Consider the following 22,894-nt stretch of genomic DNA (forward strand, 5'->3'; position numbering starts at 1 on the left):
ACATAATTTACGATTTTTTATTTTTTCCTGTTTTATTATAATGTAAGTTCTGCTGACATTAACATGTGAGGTTTATTGGCTAAAATTACTTCCCACTATTTTACATTAATTTCTTCCAATTTATCGAATTTCAAAGTTTTTCAGCTTCCTCAACAACCTGTCAACTCAAATTTTACTTGAATTTTTATTGCAATCTCTAGGCTTTTAAATTTCTAATAATGTATACAAATAGGTTTGAATGATAAATCATTCTATTCAAAAATTACATATCACTATACTGAGATTTGCTTTGCTTTTACTAGCTTTGCTTTTTCAAACTGGTTGTACTGACATTAGGACAGAAAATTTGTGCATCGCACATTAGCGAAAACTTTTGCATTATAGATAATAGAATAGAATAAATAGAAAGAATGCTTTATTATTCAAGATTACACAATACAATATATATATATATATATAATATATATATATATATATATATATATATATAATATATATATATATATATATATTATATATATATATATTTATATATGAAAACTCATACAATTTACAGCTTGATTGAACAATCGCTAGCCGGAAAAATTCAATAATAATTTTTTTTTCAGTCAAACACAAATCTTACAAATGCGTAGAACAAATTATTATCTAAAAATCAAATTTTATTAATTTTTTTACAAATGCGTAGAACAAATTATTATCTAAAAATCAAATTTTATTAATTCCGAACAAAAGCTCATATATATTTATCAAATAAAATTACCAACACAATGTTCTCCCATGAAAATCATACCTAATGCGATAGTAACAACTCAGATTAAGGAATACAAATAAAAGGAACTTAAACAAATTACAAACATCTTATCTCAAATAAATTAATCATTTCCATCAAATAAGGTATTTTGTCCTGCCTTACCAGTTTGAACCATGAGCCTAAAAATAACCTAGTAACTTACATTGTAATATGCCTGTAATCCCATACCTGAGCTCCGTGACACAGTACAGCCCTTTCGCAAGCTTTAAACCATTTACATTTAGCTGGAAAGTCTACCTTAGCATTATTAAAAATGCCTCTCCATGCCAAGTTCAACCTCAGATTCGCCTCGCCTTCTCAGAGTTATCCTTCACTTGAGCTTCAAAATTCAGTTTTGATGTCAGCACTACTAATACCCAATGAAAATAATATTGTTACTTATACTATTTCATAAAAATAGCTCATTCAGCAATAAATACAAACTTATTTTATTAAATGATTTCTTAATGTTTTGCAGGACAATTTCTGACATTTTACAACATTCTACAGGCACATAGAAGACTGGCTTATGATGGCGAAAGACTTTTGAAGGCGGTTACCTTGATTGGGATCATATCTATTAAACCTTCGAATCCTGCACTCAAGAGTAAATGTGATACCATTCAAATGGAATAAGATTGATTTGAATTGGAATTTGTTATTCCTGTATCATAGTGCATTTTTCTACTAGTTACCCTACGTAGGCCTATTGTACATTATTGTAATAAAGCACTAGCTGTTCCATAGTAGAAGTCTTTGAAATAAAAGGTTTCTTTTTCAAGTTAGTGTCACATTTTATATTTTTTTATCCATTGTATACGGTTTATCCATTTAGTTTTAGAACATTGTATTAACACTACTATTGTTTCAAAAAGAGTCTGAATGTAATTTAGAAGATGATTCTATCGTATGATTCTTCAACGAATCCATCATAACTTACAAAAACTACAGCATTTGTTCTATTTACTTGTCAATAATCGTAGTTGCAGAAGCATTTGTATTTCCAAAACCAAATTTGGTATTTAATTATGAAGTATGAGTAAAGACATATTCGCCTACAAGACATAATTATTATTCGTTGAGCATTGTTCTGATGCTTCACTCCAACTGTACTTCCTCCACTACGAACTACTATACTCGCGTACTTACTAATAATAGTAAAGAGAAATAGAATAACATTTATTATCAGGCCTACATCTTTCTATTGTACTACCATAGAGGATAGAACAGAAAATATTGTTATTTCCTACTACGGTACGGTACTCAAGCTAAATTTCAACCAATAAAATACAGTACAACCCACAATCACGTACAAACATAGAAAAATGCGACTCCAATTAGAACGTATATTTTATTCTATATTCGATATATGGCCATACATAAATTTCCGATTTTCATTGGGCCATAGTGACGAATATGTTGGTCTTGATCGAAATTAGCCTTGTTAATTAAAGCTACTGGATGTTACTTTAGTTTACAACCAAAATTAAAGCATTATCAGCTGGATAAATTAATCGTTGAATAAAATATTAAGGAAATATAGAGAGTAAAATAATTAAGAGAAATAAGGAATGCTTTAAGCTCCGTTCACACCAAAGTTAATAACTTAATCCTTACCGGTATAGATTCTATTAGATTGAAACGGAACTTGACAAATCTTGACTTCACTTATAATGTTCATCATGTGTATGATAAGTTATGTTCAATCTAATAGAATCTATAAGGATTAAGTTAATAACTTTGGTGTAAACGCATCTTTAAGTTACTTCTGACACAGTGTTTGATGAGATGTAGAAATATCGATTACCTATCATAATGAAAACACAAAGGTGCTGTAGTCAACATCATAATGTTGATAGTTGACAATTTTTATGTGTTACCGAGTTGCCGCCTATGCTTACCGTAGTTGACCAAATAGAGTTAGGGCTAAGCCTAACGAAGCGTTTGAAACAAGTCGGCAAGGCAGAAATATCTCCGATTGGCTGATTATCAGGCCAATTCCCGAACGCAAACCCTATCTGCCAATCGGACAGCTTCCTGTCTGTCGTGCCGACTGAAAATATTACTCATGTGGCATGGCCCTTAGTTGTGTTTATTAAGCATAGGATTACTGTACCATATTGTTCGGGTCAAAAACAGGCACTGGTCAACGTCGGGGAAGGGGGATGTATTCCATACGCCCAGACCCCTTTTTTTGTTGAGATGATTTTAGAAGATGAAAGAGATTAAAGTTGATCCTTTTTATTGGAGATGATAAATTTATTATATCTCCTGTGAAGTTGATCAAAAACGACGTATTAGATTGAAAAGAGCAATTAACCATATTATTTGAAACCAAAAATGGTTTGGAATCAGTCGAGCGGTCCTTTTCATTAATTAACGTAGATACCGTACTTACAGAAACTGTCATGTAATCATTTTTTGTGGAATTACCTATAAAATCTTTTTCCTGCTCGCCTGAGGACTTGAAAACCCATTTATAATTCAGGAATATAAATTATGGGAAGTTTTGAATTGTAGGCTACACCATTACTACATATTATTTGCACATTTGAAATTTCATTGGATAAAAAGTTAGCCGGAAGTAGCGCTATTGGGTGGACTGGAATGAGCGGGAAGTTTTAAACTAGCGTTTTCTATTTTTCATAGCGACGACAGTTCAATCACTCAGAAACTGTATTCTGCAGATTTCGATCACATATTATGATATCCGGCTCTTGATTTTCTCTGAAATAATATTATAAACAATATTTTGTATTAATAAAAAGTGAAGTACCGTATTGTTATGAAATGATAGCCTAATGCACATGACTTTGCTGATATTTCAGCAAAGATTGTCATTATAGAAAAATAGATTTCAAGATACCACTACAGTAACTTATAGTTGAATGCTGATTATAAACAATTAAATTTTGTGTTTGATTTCACCATTCAACTAAGTTACTGTAATGGTATCTTAAAATGTATTTTTCTATACGGTACCTAATGACAATCTTTGCTGAAATATCAGCAAAGTCATGTGCATTAGGCTATCATTTCATAACAATACGGTAGGCTACCTACTTCACATTATATTAATTCAAAATATATTGTTTTCTAGGTAGAAATTTGATGTAAGCTTACTTTCAACATGAATCTTCCAATATTTGTATCATTTGAATTCAATGTAAATTAAACTTGATTTCTAATTTTTTCTATTCCATTTCCAATATAAGTCACCGGTTCCATGGAACTTTGGAAATTTAAAATTCTTAGTTTATATTTTTTTATAGAGTTGGACTAAATTTTAGCAATGTGAAATCAAACCTTATTTATTTGAAAACATTTAATCTATTAAAATTTGAGAGAGACAGTTTTGGGTTCAGTCTATTATATATCATGGTATTATATAATTTGCTGTCATTTTTTTTAGATAAATCAATTTATTTACAAAACAAAATGAATATTACAAAAAAGAACCTAATGTACTCAAATGCACCAGTATCAAGTACGGTAATAAAAAGTACTGGTACACCAAGCTTATAATCTTTTTTGAAAGACTATAATGGTCTGCATAATATGAATGCCTGTGCTAAAAAAATAATACAATACTGTAGGACTATTATAAGAAAATAATGGTTTGAGAATACCAGGTCCTAAAAAACCACATCAATACCATTTTGTGTGATATATCGAACATTTAAAAAATCGTTTTCTAAGAAGCCTGAAATCGATTTTCGACACAAGCTTTCTTCTGCTCAATTATTGGCAGAATTGATTCCTGCGCAAATCTACTCTTAATAAAATAAATTGATTCTTCAACAAAATATCCGTGTTGTCGAATTGTGTAAAATCTTTCATGAAATCCCATATGACTTGATATATCTTCTAATTTCACATCACCAGTGCAGTTTTCTAAATCAATTATATTCAGTCCTAAGGACTTGCGCAAGAATATTGAAATATTTTGCACAAATTGGCAATAAAGATATTTAGTCAAGTCTCAACTTGTTTTATTCAGAGTAAGGTACATAATGTAAATTTCATGCCCAGATATCATAATAATCCTATACAGCAACTTCTGTTCACATGTTTAGATGTTTATATGTTTGTATTTCACTGGATCTCGAAAACGGCTCTAACGATTCTCACGAAATTCAGAAGATAGTAGGTTTATAATATAAAGATTCGATTGCACTAGGTCTCATCCCTGGGAAAACTCGCTGAAGGACATTAAAAGGATAATTATTATTCATCCTTGGAAAATAGCTGATAATAGTGTTATTTCGTCGTCTGTTGGTGATGGAAGTTAGTGAGTGAGCGAGTTCATGTGTGTGGGACTGTGTCAAAACTATGACTCAGCTGTTGAACTTTTGTAATCATTCAATCAGGTACTTAGTGCCGGTTGCAAAAAAGCCGGGCTATTAGTAGATCCATCTTTTTGAAATGGTCTTCTCTGATTTGGTTCACGTGAAGTTAATTAAAATTTAACCGGCTTTTGTGCAACTAGGCCTTTGTGAGGGAAATTTTTGCATTCCTCTGGGAATTAATCTCAATTTACTGTTATTAGATAGAACATTTCTGTATGAATGTTATTTTAATTTCTTCTTTCGTAATAAATTGTTATGCTTTTGTACTCCAGAGCGAAACTCGGTCCCCGATATTTATAGTACACTACTGATAACCAAACTTGTTTGCAACCTTTTGTATTTCATCTTGCCATGTGTTAAGGCAAACGCACGGAGCAGCAGACAGTCATATAAAAAAGCAAACGCCTGTGTGCGTGTGCAGACTCAAGGCCGGGACATATATAACCGCACCGAGCCCGCGCCGACGTACGGCCGAGCTAAGCCCACGACACAGTAATGGCGGTGGGAGAGCACACATATCCGGGCGACAGCAGTGTCTCAGTTCTGTAGTGCTACTGCGGTCTGATTTCTGAATGTGTTAAACTAATGTTGATAATATAACACTATTAAAATCTTGTTACATCCAAATTGAATTTATTAAATCTTAAACTAATTACCTGTAGACACAGAAAATGAGAATCATAGTGCTGGTATAAATATTTCAGTGCCTAACAATACATGTATCAGAAATATATATCCAGCAATAAAATTGTTATCTTCTGCCTTCTGCATCTACACGTAATTTGTTTTAAATTTAAAATTCAAGACACAATCACGGGTTCCTCATTTTACACTTTTTGTTGTTTATTTAATTATTTATTATATTATGTCTGTTATACCTTTGGCTTAACTTATTTGGTTCTACTTTTACTTCAACTTATTTTTCCGTTCAACCATATTTCACATAACTTTGATCGTACAAAACTGAAAAATTCTGTATCTATTCAATAAGTTTCTCACTCTCTATGTTAAGGCTGTTCTGTACACCTTTTTATTTTTATTTAAATTGGATAATCTTTTTCAATATAATTGTTAAGATCATTATAAGAGTGAGAAAAAGTGGCAACTGAAATTTTTGAGTGGTCTAATGAGCGAGTTATGGGTTGTTGAAGTGCTAAACTCCGTTTTCTCTCCAGATCATAAACGGTTTCGAATTTTCCATATTTTTTATACATTCAGTATATCATTGGCTTTGTTCTAATATGCGTTTTTCGCGATTAATGCCAAAATAAACAAGTTATCGAATTTGCAAAAAATGTTACTTTTTTATTTATGAACGAAATGAGGAATAAAATGTTTTAGTTTGGAAAGGATAATTTTTTGAATTCTCAAGAGAAGTTCTAATAATATAGTCGAAACCGTTTATGATCTGGAAAGAAAACGGAATCTGGAAAGTTAGCACTTCGACAACCCATAACTCGCTTATTAGACCACTTAAAAATTTCAGTTGCCACTTTTTCTCATTCTTATAATGATCTTAACAATTATATTGAAAAAGATTATCCAATTTGAATAATAAAAAGTGTACCGAAGAGCCTTAAACGAGGCCGCACCTTCACCGTCGAAAAGTAATCTGAACTAGTCGGTGACGGCGCGGGTGCGGTAGTATGTGTCCCTACACGTTTGAAATCCTTTGTTTTCTTACTCGCCGTAGTACATCTGACACTCGGCCGTACGTCGGCGCGGGCTCGGTGCGGTTATGTGTGTCTCGGCCAATATTCAGACAGACAGATGTCTGAGGAGCGATTTTTCCGCAGTCTGTCTGCTGCTGTGTGCGTTCGCCTTTATCGATGTAGCATGAAGTAAATACATTTTTGCTTGAAAAAAAAACAACTATGCTTATTATTCAATAATGCAATGAGCAAATCAGTTTTAATTAAAAAGAACTGCTATTGATAAATAACTAGTGACCCCCTGGGTTGGAGAAAAGCCGGGCTATTAGTAGATCCATCTTTTTGAAATGGTCTTCTCTGATTTGGTTCACGTGAAGTTAATTAAAATTTAACCGGCTTTTGTGCAACTAGGCCTTTGTGAGGGAAATTTTTGCATTCCTCTGGGAATTAATCTCAATTTACTGTTATTAGATAGAACATTTCTGTATGAATGTTATTTTAATTTCTTCTTTCGTAATAAATTGTTATGCTTTTGTACTCCAGAGCGAAACTCGGTCCCCGATATTTATAGTACACTACTGATAACCAAACTTGTTTGCAACCTTTTGTATTTCATCTTGCCATGTGTTAAGGCAAACGCACGGAGCAGCAGACAGTCATATAAAAAAGCAAACGCCTGTGTGCGTGTGCAGACTCAAGGCCGGGACATATATAACCGCACCGAGCCCGCGCCGACGTACGGCCGAGCTAAGCCCACGACACAGTAATGGCGGTGGGAGAGCACACATATCCGGGCGACAGCAGTGTCTCAGTTCTGTAGTGCTACTGCGGTCTGATTTCTGAATGTGTTAAACTAATGTTGATAATATAACACTATTAAAATCTTGTTACATCCAAATTGAATTTATTAAATCTTAAACTAATTACCTGTAGACACAGAAAATGAGAATCATAGTGCTGGTATAAATATTTCAGTGCCTAACAATACATGTATCAGAAATATATATCCAGCAATAAAATTGTTATCTTCTGCCTTCTGCATCTACACGTAATTTGTTTTAAATTTAAAATTCAAGACACAATCACGGGTTCCTTATTTTACACTTTTTGTTGTTTATTTAATTATTTATTATATTATGTCTGTTATACCTTTGGCTTAACTTATTTGGTTCTACTTTTACTTCAACTTATTTTTCCGTTCAACCATATTTCACATAACTTTGATCGTACAAAACTGAAAAATTCTGTATCTCTTCAATAAGTTTCTCACTCTCTATGTTAAGGCTGTTCTGTACACCTTTTTATTCTTATTTAAATTGGATAATCTTTTTCAATATAATTGTTAAGATCATTATAAGAGTGAGAAAAAGTGGCAACTGAAATTTTTGAGTGGTCTAATGAGCGAGTTATGGGTTGTTGAAGTGCTAAACTCCGTTTTCTCTCCAGATCATAAACGGTTTCGAATTTTCCATATTTTTTATACATTCAGTATATCATTGGCTTTGTTCTAATATGCGTTTTTTCGCGATTAATGCCAAAATAAACAAGTTATCGAATTTGCAAAAAATGTTACTTTTTTATTTATGAACGAAATGAGGAATAAAATGTTTTAGTTTGGAAAGGATAATTTTTTGAATTCTCAAGAGAAGTTCTAATAATATAGTCGAAACCGTTTATGATCTGGAAAGAAAACGGAATCTGGAAAGTTAGCACTTCGACAACCCATAACTCGCTTATTAGACCACTTAAAAATTTCAGTTGCCACTTTTTCTCATTCTTATAATGATCTTAACAATTATATTGAAAAAGATTATCCAATTTGAATAATAAAAAGTGTACCGAAGAGCCTTAAACGAGGCCGCACCTTCACCGTCGAAAAGTAATCTGAACTAGTCGGTGACGGCGCGGGTGCGGTAGTATGTGTCCCTACACGTTTGAAATCCTTTGTTTTCTTACTCGCCGTAGTACATCTGACACTCGGCCGTACGTCGGCGCGGGCTCGGTGCGGTTATGTGTGTCTCGGCCAATATTCAGACAGACAGATGTCTGAGGAGCGATTTTTCCGCAGTCTGTCTGCTGCTGTGTGCGTTCGCCTTTATCGATGTAGCATCAAGTAAATACATTTTTGCTTGAAAAAAAAACAACTATGCTTATTATTCAATAATGCAATGAGCAAATCAGTTTTAATTAAAAAGAACTGCTATTGATAAATAACTAGTGACCCCCTGGGTTGGAGAACTCGCTCAAGAACTGTTGTATTGTAATCTTAAAAACCCGCAGCTTCAATTATACAGAGTTGTTGAAAATTATGGAAACAGCTAAATATTTATTCTACAAGAATAATTTGACAGTGGGTTTCATTGGGGATCCCATTTGAAATGGAAAATTACTCTTCAAAAATAACTCTTTCGCTTCAACATCTTTGTCCCTCATTAGTCCAGTCAACGAAAGATTATAGAGGGAAAAGTTTGGAACACAATTTTCAACTCCACAGCTCTTTTAAGGATAGTTAGAGGATTAACATATCAAAAGTCCTCACCCCTACCCCCTGTGCTAAAGGGGTGGGGGTGGTTTGAAAGTACCATTTTTCATTTTTCGCATATATCTCAGAAACGATGCATCTTATGAACATTTATATCTTTAGCAAAATTGAAGCTTACAAAATTACCAACAAGTTTTGTCCTTTACATTTTTCCATATCTCTCATAGTTTCTGAGATATCCGCCCTTGAAGGTGAGACATTTTTTGAAAAAACACTTCTGCCTTCAAGTTTTTCATCTTTTCGGCCATGAAATGAAAGGTAATTTAATGCTCTACAATCTCGTATTTAGCACATTCTTGTTCTATCAATTGTTGAAAATTTATAAGACTTGAGAGAGCGAAAAAATGGAAGAAAATCTGGTTTTTCGAGAATGCATCACTTAAGAACATAAATATCTCGAAAAGTATAGGATTTATCTAAAACCTCTATTAGACAAAACTTGAAGGAAATTTATTAAGCTTCATTTTTATGTAGTTGGTTATGTCAATATAACCCATTGTTTCCAAGATATAAGCATGTAAGTAATAAGTGGAAAACGCAACTTTCAAACCACCCTCATCCCTTCAGCACATGATGTAAGGGTTGGGATTTTTTATATGCTCACCTCCAAACTAGTCTCAACAAAGCAGCAAAGTCGAAAATTGTGTTCCAAACATTCCCTTCAAATTTCATTGTCAACTGATCTATTGCTGCTGAACAGAAAATTTCACTCTCTAAACTAAAATTGCTGCAACAGTCGTAGGGAAATGCGTAAAATAGTGGGAATATACATCAAATTGAAGATAATTTGATGCTTTATCAGCTCATAATCAGTACGGATTTTTTTCCATCAATCGTTCAAAAATTATAAGACCGAAAAGATGAAAAACTTGAAGGCAGAATTGTTTTTTCAAAAAATGTCTCACCTTCAAGGGCGGATATCTCAGAAACTATGAGAGATATGGAAAAATGTAAAGGACAAAACTTGTTGGTAATTTTGTAAGCTTCAATTTTGCTAGATTTATAAATGTTCATAAGATGCATAGTTTCTGAGATATATGCGAAAAATGAAAAAATGTTACTTTCAAACCACCCCCACCCCTTTAGCACAGGGGGTAGGGGTGAGGACTTTTGATATGTTAATCCTCTAACTATCCTTAAAAGAGCTGTGGAGTTGAAAATTGTGTTCCAAACTTTTCCCTCTATACCTTCATTTGAGCATTCGTTGCCTGGACTACATATAATTCAAATTCATTTGTTTTAATGAGAAGGTATTCATTTGATACATGATTTCGATACAGAGTTCCAAGAAAAAATGAATGGCGAAAGCCGTAAATTGATATCTCAACTCGTATCAGTTGTTGATGTAATAGAATTAGTAAATATTATGTTGTACATTAACCAGTTGAAATCATGAAATGATCATTTAGGGCCGGTTTCCAAGCTCGGGATTTAGCTGAGTTCTACACTTTAAACAGCTGAAGTCAGAAAATTGGCTTTCCGGAACGGGGCGTAGTGGTAGTTTTTATGATTATCTTTATTTTCTCATTTCTATAATTGGAAACGTTTTTTATTGACGAAGTGAAACATTCCCAAATGATTCAAAATAGCTGAAACTTAACACTATTTTCTTTTTATCACTTCTAGTTTTTTGAAATTTAATTTAAACGTGGGCTGCAATTACGCCCCGTTCCGGAAAGCCAACTCGAGCTGTTTAAAGTATATAACTCAGCTAAATGCCGAGCTCGGAAACCGGCCCTTGATCATCATCACTCATTTGGTGTCAACGCATGCAGACGCATGTCTGTGCTGTCATAGCTTCCAAATAGTTTCAACTTACGGTATGTTATGAATGAATGAATGGATAAATTGCATGCAATGAATTCTTCAGCTGACTAAATGATAAATCAAAACTACTTTTTTTCTTATGCACTTTTAATGTCATTTGTTATATCCTGAAAAAGGACGATGGAGTGAGTAAATTTTGTTGTTCCACAAACTTGACCTGTAAAAAGGTTTGAAGAATACGTGTTTAAAATTTGAAGCTGATTGATCAATTCTTTCTAAAGTTATTGCAGAGCATACAAACAGACGGACAACGACTTTGGCCCTCAGTAAGTCAAAAGTTAGAACAATAAAAACCAACAATAATAATTTAACTTTTTATTTATTTTTAATGTATTATTATCAATATTATACATGAGCAAAAAACATTACGGTACATCAACATTAATATCAGTAGGTCTATCACATAAATTTATACAAAACATGGATATTAATGAGTCATACACAGTCGATAAGAACTTCTATTGCTTATTAAGGATATTTGGTTGGCTTATTGGAGTAAGTCATAACGCGCTTGAAGGCAGAGGTGACGAACGATGCAGCCTGTTGTGCTTTGATCAATCGAGAAACTGTAACAGAAAAAAATAAGTGGAAACAACAGAAAGATAATTATGTAAGAAAGAAATAATCTATGTATATATAAAAAAATGTCTGTGTGTTAATTTGTTTGTTCCCTATAGACTTAAAAACTACTTGACAGAATGACATGAAACTTTAGGAATATGTTGTGTGAATAGTGGGGATGGTTTCTGAATAGAAATTTTGATAGGGGGACTAATAACAATTATTTATTAATCCATTCTACAGACCTATGTTTCCGAAATTGTCGGCCCAGCGGCTACCGATGAACGGGAAGATGATCATGATTGAAGATCAAGTTGTGATAATATGATTTAGCATCTAAAGTTAACAGCTGTAATAAACTTATAAATTGTATACTGGTATTAATACGGTAGTTTGGAGTTGAAGTTTAGTTGATTGGTACCAGCTGTAGATAATGGTTCCTTAGAAGACCTATACAAATAATTATCACTCCCCTATCATTGAGAAACTGGAAAATGTTGGAAAAAATGATTCACCTCATGAAAGAGAGTTGTTCATATTGCATTCATTAATTACTGAAGAATGACAGAATAATTTACGATTTTTTTAATTTAGCTCAGCTTATATTCATCCTGAAATGGAAGATGGAAAGAATATGGAATTCTGTGTGATTCATCGTATATCGCGTATTTCCTGGACCATCTACTGACAATCAACAACTATGAACTCATTAAATTCATCTTTGAAACACTGATTTACCTATCTATTTTATTTAATCCAACACTTTAATGATAGATTTACTACTAATTGATTGAGAAGGAATGTTTTCGGAATAATAAATGCTGCATGACTAAGCACAGGAAGTCCGTACCGTATTGAGATGTAAATGAAAATATTGATTGTCAGATAAATTTAATGAATCAAGAAATAAAGTTAAGTGTGACATGCTTTGATACCAATTACCTAATGGAATATTTAACGCTCAACTATAACAATAATCTTACTGAATTAATTTTTCATGACGAGCTGTAAGAATTGATATAGGCTTATAGGATGCAAGATTAGTATATTAGTATTAAAAATATAAATATGTGTTAGCTTGCTTGCATGATAATCTGTTGGCTAATTCAAGTTTTTTTTGTTTTGCTGTTTACTTGCTTTATTCATCAAAATATGAATGATTCAGAACGAAATAGTCTGACTGCAGACTTTAGTGTAATGGATGGTTTTATGTGGGTTGGCGAATTCAAATTTCGAAAAAGCTACGTATCCCAGAAGGGACAAATCTCATATAGATATACAAATAAGTGGTGTTCAATGACCATTAGGACGGATGCTAGTGGACGAATTGTTTCCAGGAGAAGCGGTAAACACTCCCACCAGCCTCCCAAAGAGAAAAATAGTAGAACTCCTGTTTTATTTATTTTTCATTTTATTTACGGTTTTAATGGCCTGTATCCGATTATACGGTAATGAATTTATACAGTGAAATATTTATTGGTGATGATCAGATATATAAAAATTTAGTTTATTCAATTTCCTGGATGGATAAAAAATATATTAATATTATGAGTAAAAGTAATTCAAACCTACAATTTATAAAGAGATAATTTACGATTCAATACAGTTTAATACAGCTAAGTTGGTTGATTATGGTTACTGATGAATGAATTCGCAACTGATAAGTTCAAGTAGAGAGACAAGTACTAAATACTTTAGTAGACTTTAAGAGGTGCAATACCGATTTTATTACTGATGTTATTAATGATGAGTTATTATTAGAAAGATTATTAGGTATTAATTGAAAGAATAAATTAATAAAGTAAGTTATTAGGTTATGGACAAGATCTACGATGAAAAAAGATTTCTGAAGGCATAAACAAGAAACGGTTTATGTTATGTGCGCTCCTCGAAACACGAACGTCCGCTACCACTGCTCCGACTCGACTCCTGTCGGTGATAGTACTGTTGTAGTTTAAAGAAAGAAACCTGTGCCTTTGTTATTCTGAGTAGAACCGGGCGCAGTTAATTGTTACAAATAATTGAAAATTATATTATGATCAAGTGTTTACTTACATGATTAAAGCTATAATGGCTGTCACAAATATCAGCTTGATGTGAACAGCTCAGATTTGTGAGCTAAGTGGCCGTTCTCCAGGTTTTCACTAAATCTCTCCCAAGTTCTTATCACGGGATATCAGTAGGTGCATTACCTCTCCAGATATAGCTGCGCTTATTCGTAATCATCTGAAACCATTTCTTCAATTATTTTTGGATTCAATCTGTAATAATAAAATTATGATTAATATTATAATCCCAGCATTCAATATTTAAAAAAAATATATATTATCATCCCATTATTTGCTGCCAGCAGTAGGAACATGCTCATATGCAAATGATAGGCTGTCAATGTATGATCTTCTTCACATTTCACGATTCAAGTTTACATTTTTGAGCTAGAAAAAACATCAACTTCTCTATATATATCTTTTAGAATGCTCTTAAAAAACATGAAATATCAATATTAAACTTGAGAAAATAAAATATTAAATTATTCTGGTGTTGCCTACAAAATATTTTATGAGTTGATAAGCATAATAGCTAGACGTCTTAAAATTGTTATTGTTAATCTATCAAAGATAAAATTATGGTAGTTTTAGTCTTATATAAGTGAAAATTGGTACAAAATAATAATAAATAAACGTAGGCCCAAGTAGACGAAGTACACCTAATATGAATGTGATGTTTTTTTTACCTGACAAATGCTTTGTGCTTAGGCAATAAGTTAGATTATGCTAGTCGGTATTCATAAATATATTTAGTGGTGTCACCTGAACAAGACGTCAACAGTTTAGTGGGAGTGGCAGGTGTATGTTTGATAAGAATGATAACTTAAAGTTGTGCATCAAAAGCTTTTCAAAACTTTTTATGGTAACATTTTTCAAATAAGGCTATTCCGATTTTTATACCATCGGTCTCACTAAATGAAGCACATCACAAGGGAAAACTCAATTCATAATTTTTACTTTTTGCTATATATAGTTTAAATCTTGGGAGAGATCCGATCCATTGCTGAATTGGGAGCAAATAAATTCATGAAACTTTGAGGATTCATTATTCAAGATAGTTGCTCAAGTCCTGGACTTAAAAGCCCTTCACTCAGAAAGCGAAATTATAAACTCCAGAGTCTATTTAAGTCCTCGACTACGCCAATGCTCTGACTCGGAAAGCCAATTTTCTGACTCCAAAGTTTAAAGCCAGTTAAAGTCTAGAACTCAGCTAAATCCCGAGCTCGGAAACCGACCCTAAAAGTTAATTAAAAATTGTGAATTATTTGAATAGTTTCTTTTTGATTATGTTAATTTTGGATGTTTAGAGAGATTATTTTTTAAATTGAAAATTTGTTCCTTGTTTTGACACATGGTATATAAACTTCATCTCTTCTCTCCATTGATGAAATCATGTAATATTCGTGAAAAAAAATTCTCCCTGGGTTTTAATTTATATCTTTTATATTTTTTTGGCAAACTATTCATTGAGAAAAAATGTTCCTGTGAACTAACAGAATTGAATTGACCATATGATTTTGACTTGGAAAATTTTGAAACAGATAATCACGATATCAGGTTAAAATAAAAACAAAAACGGCCAGCGTGTGCAGACTTTGTTTTTTCCTGTTTCCCTAGCAACAAATTCGAATATGATAAAACCTATTCGTGTCGAGGGGGCGTTCGGTGCTATGCGGTTACTATTCGGTACCGAATTCAAACCGAATCATCGTTTCACACTTATCGGAATTTGCCAAAAACGAAACGAACCGAACCGAAAGTGTGTGAAAGTAGCCTCTCGCTAGCAACGAATTGAAACCTGATGGAATTTATTAGAGTCAAGTGTCAAGTGGGCGTTCGGTTCTATGCGGTTTCTATTCGGTACCGAATTCAAACCGAATTACCGTTTCACACTTATCTGAATTTGCCGAAAATGAAACGAACCGAATGAGTGTGAAACTAGCCTGACGACCACAATGCAGCAGCGTTTCCAGAGGGATGAAAACAAGTATAAAGTGATTAAGAAAGTATTGCCTGTCTCATTATATATTTGATTTCTCAGATTTTTTAAAATTGCCATATTCAAGTTGTTTTTGATAGTATCCAAATCGAAACAGTACAAAAATGTCACATGTAAAACGTTTTCCAAGTGGGTGGCGCACAGTATTTATAAAAAATAAGGTAAAACTTTGTGGCTTGGACACACACACAGCGATCTGCGGACAGGAATCAGAGAGGTCTTAGCAGGTTATAGATATGAATATCTAAAATATAGATGAAGGCCACTCTGACCGCTTCCCGCAGATTGTTCTCTGTGTGTCCCAGCCCATACTGATTTAGAGCAAAAGCAAAAATACCATTTCATGGTGAATTGTTCACTTACTTGGTCAAAAATAATGATTGCAACTACCGTATCAGTTACTGAATCACATCTTGAACGTTCCATTAGGATGCAATTGATCAGTTTGGCACTGTAAAATAGAAATGATAAGTTCAAGTTAATTTATAAGGAAAACTTTTGTATAATATTAAATTTAACATTGGCATGAAAAAAGTTGGCGATCAAATGAAAACTACTCATTCAAAGAGGGTAAATAAATACAGCGATACTTAAGTACAGGTTAATTACAGCTGATTTTACAAGTCACACTGGCAAACAAGGAATCTTCCTTCTGCCGGTGTTTTTGCCTCACCTACTGTACTCATGCATGTAAGCATAAATTTAATCTTAATTTATTAATACTAATAAGGATATAATTTTGTTATAATTTATAATAAAATAGATTAACATTTCCTTAATTTTTATGTTTGTATCTTGTTTTTGGCAAATAAATTTATTCATTCAAATAGGCTTATAGTTAGGTCAATGCTATAATGCCAGTAGAAAAGATAGGCCAACGGCGTTGCCGATTTTCTGTATTGCCACTGGCTCCTACAATAGTGAATAGCTGATTCGGAATAACATATCTGATGTAACCTAATATCAAATGTACATTCTATTTAATAATAAAAAATAATATTTTATTCATCAAGAAAATATATTATTCAATTAGTAATTCATAAATTTTCATGATTTAAATTAAATCTTTTTGTAAGGTCTAATTAATTATATTTTTACATTATAAAAAAACAATCATGTGAAGCAACATGAGGATAGCGCTAAACTTATTTCAATTTCCAAAGCTATTTGATTTGTCTAATGATAGACAAGAATAGCAACACCAATGTTAATCAAATGCTGCCATTGGGTGGACCTCATAGTACCAGAGTTATTATATTTATATTGAGTTACCATAAAGCAAAAATACCATTTCATGGTGAATTGTTCACTTACTTGGTCAAAAATAATGATTGCAACTACCGTATCAGTTACTGAATCACATCTTGAACGTTCCATTAGGATGCAATTGATCAGTTTGGCACTGTAAAATAGAAATGATAAGTTCAAGTTAATTTATAAGGAAAACTTTTGTATAATATTAAATTTAACATTGGCATGAAAAAAGTTGGCGATCAAATGAAAACTACTCATTCAAAGAGGGTAAATAAATACAGCGATACTTAAGTACAGGTTAATTACAGCTGATTTTACAAGTCACACTGGCAAACAAGGAATCTTCCTTCTGCCGGTGTTTTTGCCTCACCTACTGTACTCATGCATGTAAGCATAAATTTAATCTTAATTTATTAATACTAATAAGGATATAATTTTGTTATAATTTATAATAAAATAGATTAACATTTCCTTAATTTTTATGTTTGTATCTTGTTTTTGGCAAATAAATTCATTCATTCAAATAGGCTTATAGTTAGGTCAATGCTATAATGCCAGTAGAAAAGATAGGCCAACGGCGTTGCCGATTTTCTGTATTGCCACTGGCTCCTATAATAGTGAATAGCTGATTCGGAATAACATATCTGATGTAACCTAATATCAAATGTACATTCTATTTAATAATAAAAAATAATATTTTCAACTTTAGTAACTTAGTCCACATTAAACTTACCTCACGATGAGAATTATTGAGAAACCAAATTCTGTCACAATATAATAGATATCACTAACCAAAAAGTATATTTTTGCATTATCCCAATCGCAATTATAATTACATTTTAATACATTACATGAAAAAATAGTAGCCTGTGAAATAATACTCCATAAGAAGCTGTTTCTGTTGCAAAATGCAAAAAATGTAGTATGTACTTTACACTTACATTATTATTATTCATAACATAACCTATAAACGTAATGCTATTATATTGATAACATATTATTAAATTTTCTAAAGAAATAATAAATATGTACGTATTATATTTTATTAGAAAATATTATATTATCTGGAAAATATTATATTACTTCCATTTTTATTTTTTGGTGCAATCGCAAATCATATATGAATATAATTGAAAAAGAACGACAGACCAGGTCCAAAAGTATTCTATTCCCAAATTTTGATAATGAGAAACAAGTCCAAAAAGATCAGCCAAGTTGTTTCTAATGTTTAAGGTTCAAGTCCAAAATTTCCATCCAAAATTAATATATAATGAGCTATGAATAACCCTAAGTGGGCTAATTAGTGCATATCATTCCAGAAAATAAGTCAGACTTGAACCATTTCTCAATCACAAACCCATTACCAGTACTCCCACTTTGGCACTGATATTTTGAGTTCCAGATATTTCCAATTCCGCCATCTGACAAACAAATAATTTGAGTTCCAGATACTCCCAATTCCGCCTAGCAACATATTTCGAGTTCCGGATATTTCCAATTCCGCTGTCTGACAAATATTCGGAGTTCCACCCAACAACAGTTTTCAAGCATAGGACATTTAACATTGATATTTTGAGTTCCAGATATTTCCAATTCCGCGGCCCCAAAGCTATTTGATTTGTCTAATGATAGACAAGAATAGCAACACCAATGTTAATCAAATGCTGCCATTGGGTGGACCTCATAGTACCAGAGTTATTATATTTATATTGAGTTACCATAAAGCAAAAATACCATAGGAATATCAGCGGCTTGAGTTAACAGTGAAATTAAAAACATAAAAGCCCTATATACTAAACCATTAAATTAAACACCATGATGTGTTTTTTATGCTATTGTTTCTCTATGATGTTACAAATTACTGTAGTCTGAGTACCGTGTATAATTATCTTCAAACAACCAATCCAATCAGCTCTAGGGCTTCAGTGAGTCTGGTTGAATTTCATTCAGTTTATAATTTGGTTAGTGGAAAACTTTTTAAAAAACACTGAAAAACTTTATTTTATAAAACAATCCACATTTGGCTAAACCACTCTAAGCTTAATCTTGAATTCTTTCTCTAAATGGATTTTCCAACAAGTAGCCAGACTGCAGTAGGCCTACATGTAAATCACTTATGTTAGCGAATCCTTTTTTTTTAATTTATTGAATAAATGATGCAGTAACCTAACTACAGTATTTTAAAAGAAAAGATGAAATTCATAAATATCTCACAATAGGGAATAAGGTCTAAATATATGTAGCCTATTCAGTACCCATACTTCTAATATTATTCAAGTATTCTAATGATAGAACAAAGAAATTAATAAAAGTTACTAGCCTATTATTAATAAATTAAATTTGCTATTTTAAAATAATATTTTCAACTTTAGTAACTTAGTCCACATTAAACTTACCTCACGATGAGAATTATTGAGAAACCAAATTCTGTCACAATATAATAGATATCACTAACCAAAAAGTATATTTTTACATTATAAAAAAACAATCATGTGAAGCAACATGAGGATAGCGCTAAACTTATTTCAATTTCCAAAGCTATTTGATTTGTCTAATGATAGACAAGAATAGCAACACCAATGTTAATCAAATGCTGCCATTGGGTGGACCTCATAGTACCAGAGTTATTATATTTATATTGAGTTACCATAAAGCAAAAATACCATAGGAATATCAGCGGCTTGAGTTAACAGTGAAATTAAAAACATAAAAGCCCTATATACTAAACCATTAAATTAAACACCATGATGTGTTTTTTATGCTATTGTTTCTCTATGATGTTACAAATTACTGTAGTCTGAGTACCGTGTATAATTATCTTCAAACAACCAATCCAATCAGCTCTAGGGCTTCAGTGAGTCTGGTTGAATTTCATTCAGTTTATAATTTGGTTAGTGGAAAACTTTTTAAAAAACACTGAAAAACTTTATTTTATAAAACAATCCACATTTGGCTAAACCACTCTAAGCTTAATCTTGAATTCTTTCTCTAAATGGATTTTCCAACAAGTAGCCAGACTGCAGTAGGCCTACATGTAAATCACTTATGTTAGCGAATCCTTTTTTTTTAATTTATTGAATAAATGATGCAGTAACCTAACTACAGTATTTTAAAAGAAAAGATGAAATTCATAAATATCTCACAATAGGGAATAAGGTCTAAATATATGTAGCCTATTCAGTACCCATACTTCTAATATTATTCAAGTATTCTAATGATAGAACAAAGAAATTAATAAAAGTTACTAGCCTATTATTAATAAATTAAATTTGCTATTTTAAAATAATATTTTCAACTTTAGTAACTTAGTCCACATTAAACTTACCTCACGATGAGAATTATTGAGAAACCAAATTCTGTCACAATATAATAGATATCACTAACCAAAAAGTATATTTTTGCATTATCCCAATCGCAATTATAATTACATTTTAATACATTACATGAAAAAATAGTAGCCTGTGAAATAATACTCCATAAGAAGCTGTTTCTGTTGCAAAATGCAAAAAATGTAGTATGTACTTTACACTTACATTATTATTATTCATAACATAACCTATAAACGTAATGCTATTATATTGATAACATATTATTAAATTTTCTAAAGAAATAATAAATATGTACGTATTATATTTTATTAGAAAATATTATATTATCTGGAAAATATTATATTACTTCCATTTTTATTTTTTGGTGCAATCGCAAATCATATATGAATATAATTGAAAAAGAACGACAGACCAGGTCCAAAAGTATTCTATTCCCAAATTTTGATAATGAGAAACAAATCCAAAAAGATCAGCCAAGTTGTTTCTAATTTTTAAGGTTCAAGTCCAAAATTTCCATCCAAAATTAATATATAATGAGCTATGAATAACCCTAAGTGGGCTAATTAGTGCATATCATTCCAGAAAATAAGTCAGACTTGAACCATTTCTCAATCACAAACCCATTACCAGTACTCCCACTTTGGCTCTGATATTTTGAGCTCCAGATATTTCCAATTCCGCCATCTGACAAACAAATAATTTGAGTTCCAGATATTTCCAATTCCGCCATCTGACAAACAAATAATTTGAGTTCCAGATATTTCCAATTCCGCTGTCTGACAAATATTCGGAGTTCCACCCAACAACAGTTTTCAAGCATAGGACATCAGAACTGATCTAATATTTGAGATACATTGGCTGTCACTGGGATTGCAAAATAGCTATTTATGCATTAAGAGCGTAATGTGCAACAAAACAGTTATCACGCGACGCGAAGTGGAGCATGATAATTTTGCAAGAGTGATGAAGAAGCTTTACGCGCGAATTACATACAAAAATTTTCTACAACTGCACAAACCTATTAAATTACTTATATTTGGCAGGGTTAATAATAATTCGTCTTCACTGATATCCATCATGGCTGCAGAACCGGTACAATTACAGACTTTTTATGTTAAGATCTGTCCTACTTCTGGCGAGTTTCTTATAATCAGCTGATTAGCGAGCATAAAGTAACTCTTCTGTACATGCGCAAATGATTGGTGAGCGTAAAGTAAATCTACTGCACATGCACAGATGGTTAGCGAGCGCAAAAGTAGATTCTCCTCAGAAATAAGCTGTTTTACGAGGAGAATTGAGTATGTAAATTCTTGTTTTACATGCAGTTATAGAGAAATATTTTTTATTAATTTGTAAGAATAATAATGAAAGTTGAGTATTTTGTGATTCCATTTGCACTTCTATATTTTGAAATTTAATAATTGTGTTTCAAACATTCTTTAGTATTTATTGATTAGAATAACTATAGTACCCTTTTTCAATAAACTATCAATTTTCAAGTCCTATTATTGTAATCACAATACCTAAAGCTATTTTAATTGAGAATGTTGTACAAGAAAAGTATGCATTGAGGACTCTATATTGTCTACAGAAAAATTCTCCTGACGCTCTGCGTCATTTAATGGAGGAAGGAGAAAGGGAATAAAAAGGCTCATCTGCCATCGAAAAAAATAGCTTGGATTCTGGAGACGGGAGAGGAATGAATAGATAGAAGTAAAAGCAGCAAATGTGAGTATTTACTTGAATCAAAATGTTTAACTTCCATTCGATTCAATTCATTTGTAATTTAATATTGATTCTCAATCATCATTGCCTGTGTTGTTTTAGTAGGCTAGCATTACAGTACATATTGCCAGAGAAAACTCCTACAATAGAATTAGTGGTTCATGAAGGAGGAGAAGAGGATAAGAAAGATGAAGAATTACTATACAATAGTGATGAAAAATAATAAATATTTAGAAGATGATGAACTGAAAACTTGATATTTTTTCTTCTTTTTCTTCTCCTTCTTCTACTTCTAGGAGGAGGAAGAGAAAAAGAAGAAGAAGGAGTAGCATATGAGAGAAATAAGAATTAGTGGATCATGAAGGAGGAGAAGAGGATAAGAAAGATGAAGATATACTATACAATAGTGGAAGGAGTGAGGGGTGACTACCTGTCAGTGGAGTGGGAGATAGAGTTGTTGTGATGACTGAGTGCGGAAGGGGGGTGAGCGAGACTGGAGTAGGGTTCTGTACGCTATCTACAATCTGGCAAAGGAAACTACTCGATTACGCGTGAACAGTATGTCCTATTCCGCTGGCCTTCTGTTGTATTCTGTGATATTGCTCAAGAATATTAGTCTACTATCGAAATATCCTGTTATCGCCCTAATATATTAAAATGTTATATATCATAATCATCTTATTAATTTACATCTATCCTATTTCTATTTTCAATCTATTGTAAAAATTGTTATAGTAGTTTGGCAATGTTGAATCATAAGATCTTTTCCTAACTAATTTTTTTTCAAATAGTTTATTTATTCTCCTCAGAAGATT

At 32.2% G+C, this 22,894-nt stretch overlaps 1 long non-coding RNA gene across 6 annotated transcripts; it reads right to left on the minus strand.

The window, feature by feature from the left end:
• Positions 1 to 11,463: 11,463 nt before the first annotated feature.
• Positions 11,464 to 20,637, minus strand: LOC111043289. 6 transcript variants are annotated; one of them, XR_005570542.1, is made up of 4 exons: positions 20,351 to 20,637; positions 17,086 to 17,173; positions 13,780 to 13,950; positions 11,464 to 11,729 (listed from the first exon to the last, which is right to left on the minus strand). It is a non-coding gene; the product is annotated as an uncharacterized LOC111043289 (long non-coding RNA). The 6 variants fall into 6 exon arrangements; XR_005570539.1 differs by lacking the exon at positions 20,351 to 20,637 and adding an exon at positions 17,759 to 18,047 and having other exon boundaries at positions 13,780 to 13,985; XR_005570538.1 differs by lacking the exon at positions 20,351 to 20,637 and adding an exon at positions 17,759 to 18,041.
• Between the last annotated feature and the right edge of the window lie 2,257 nt (positions 20,638 to 22,894).

The sequence above is a fragment of the Nilaparvata lugens genome, chromosome 2 (genome assembly GCF_014356525.2).
Source record: "Nilaparvata lugens isolate BPH chromosome 2, ASM1435652v1, whole genome shotgun sequence".
NCBI lineage: Eukaryota > Metazoa > Arthropoda > Insecta > Hemiptera > Delphacidae > Nilaparvata > Nilaparvata lugens.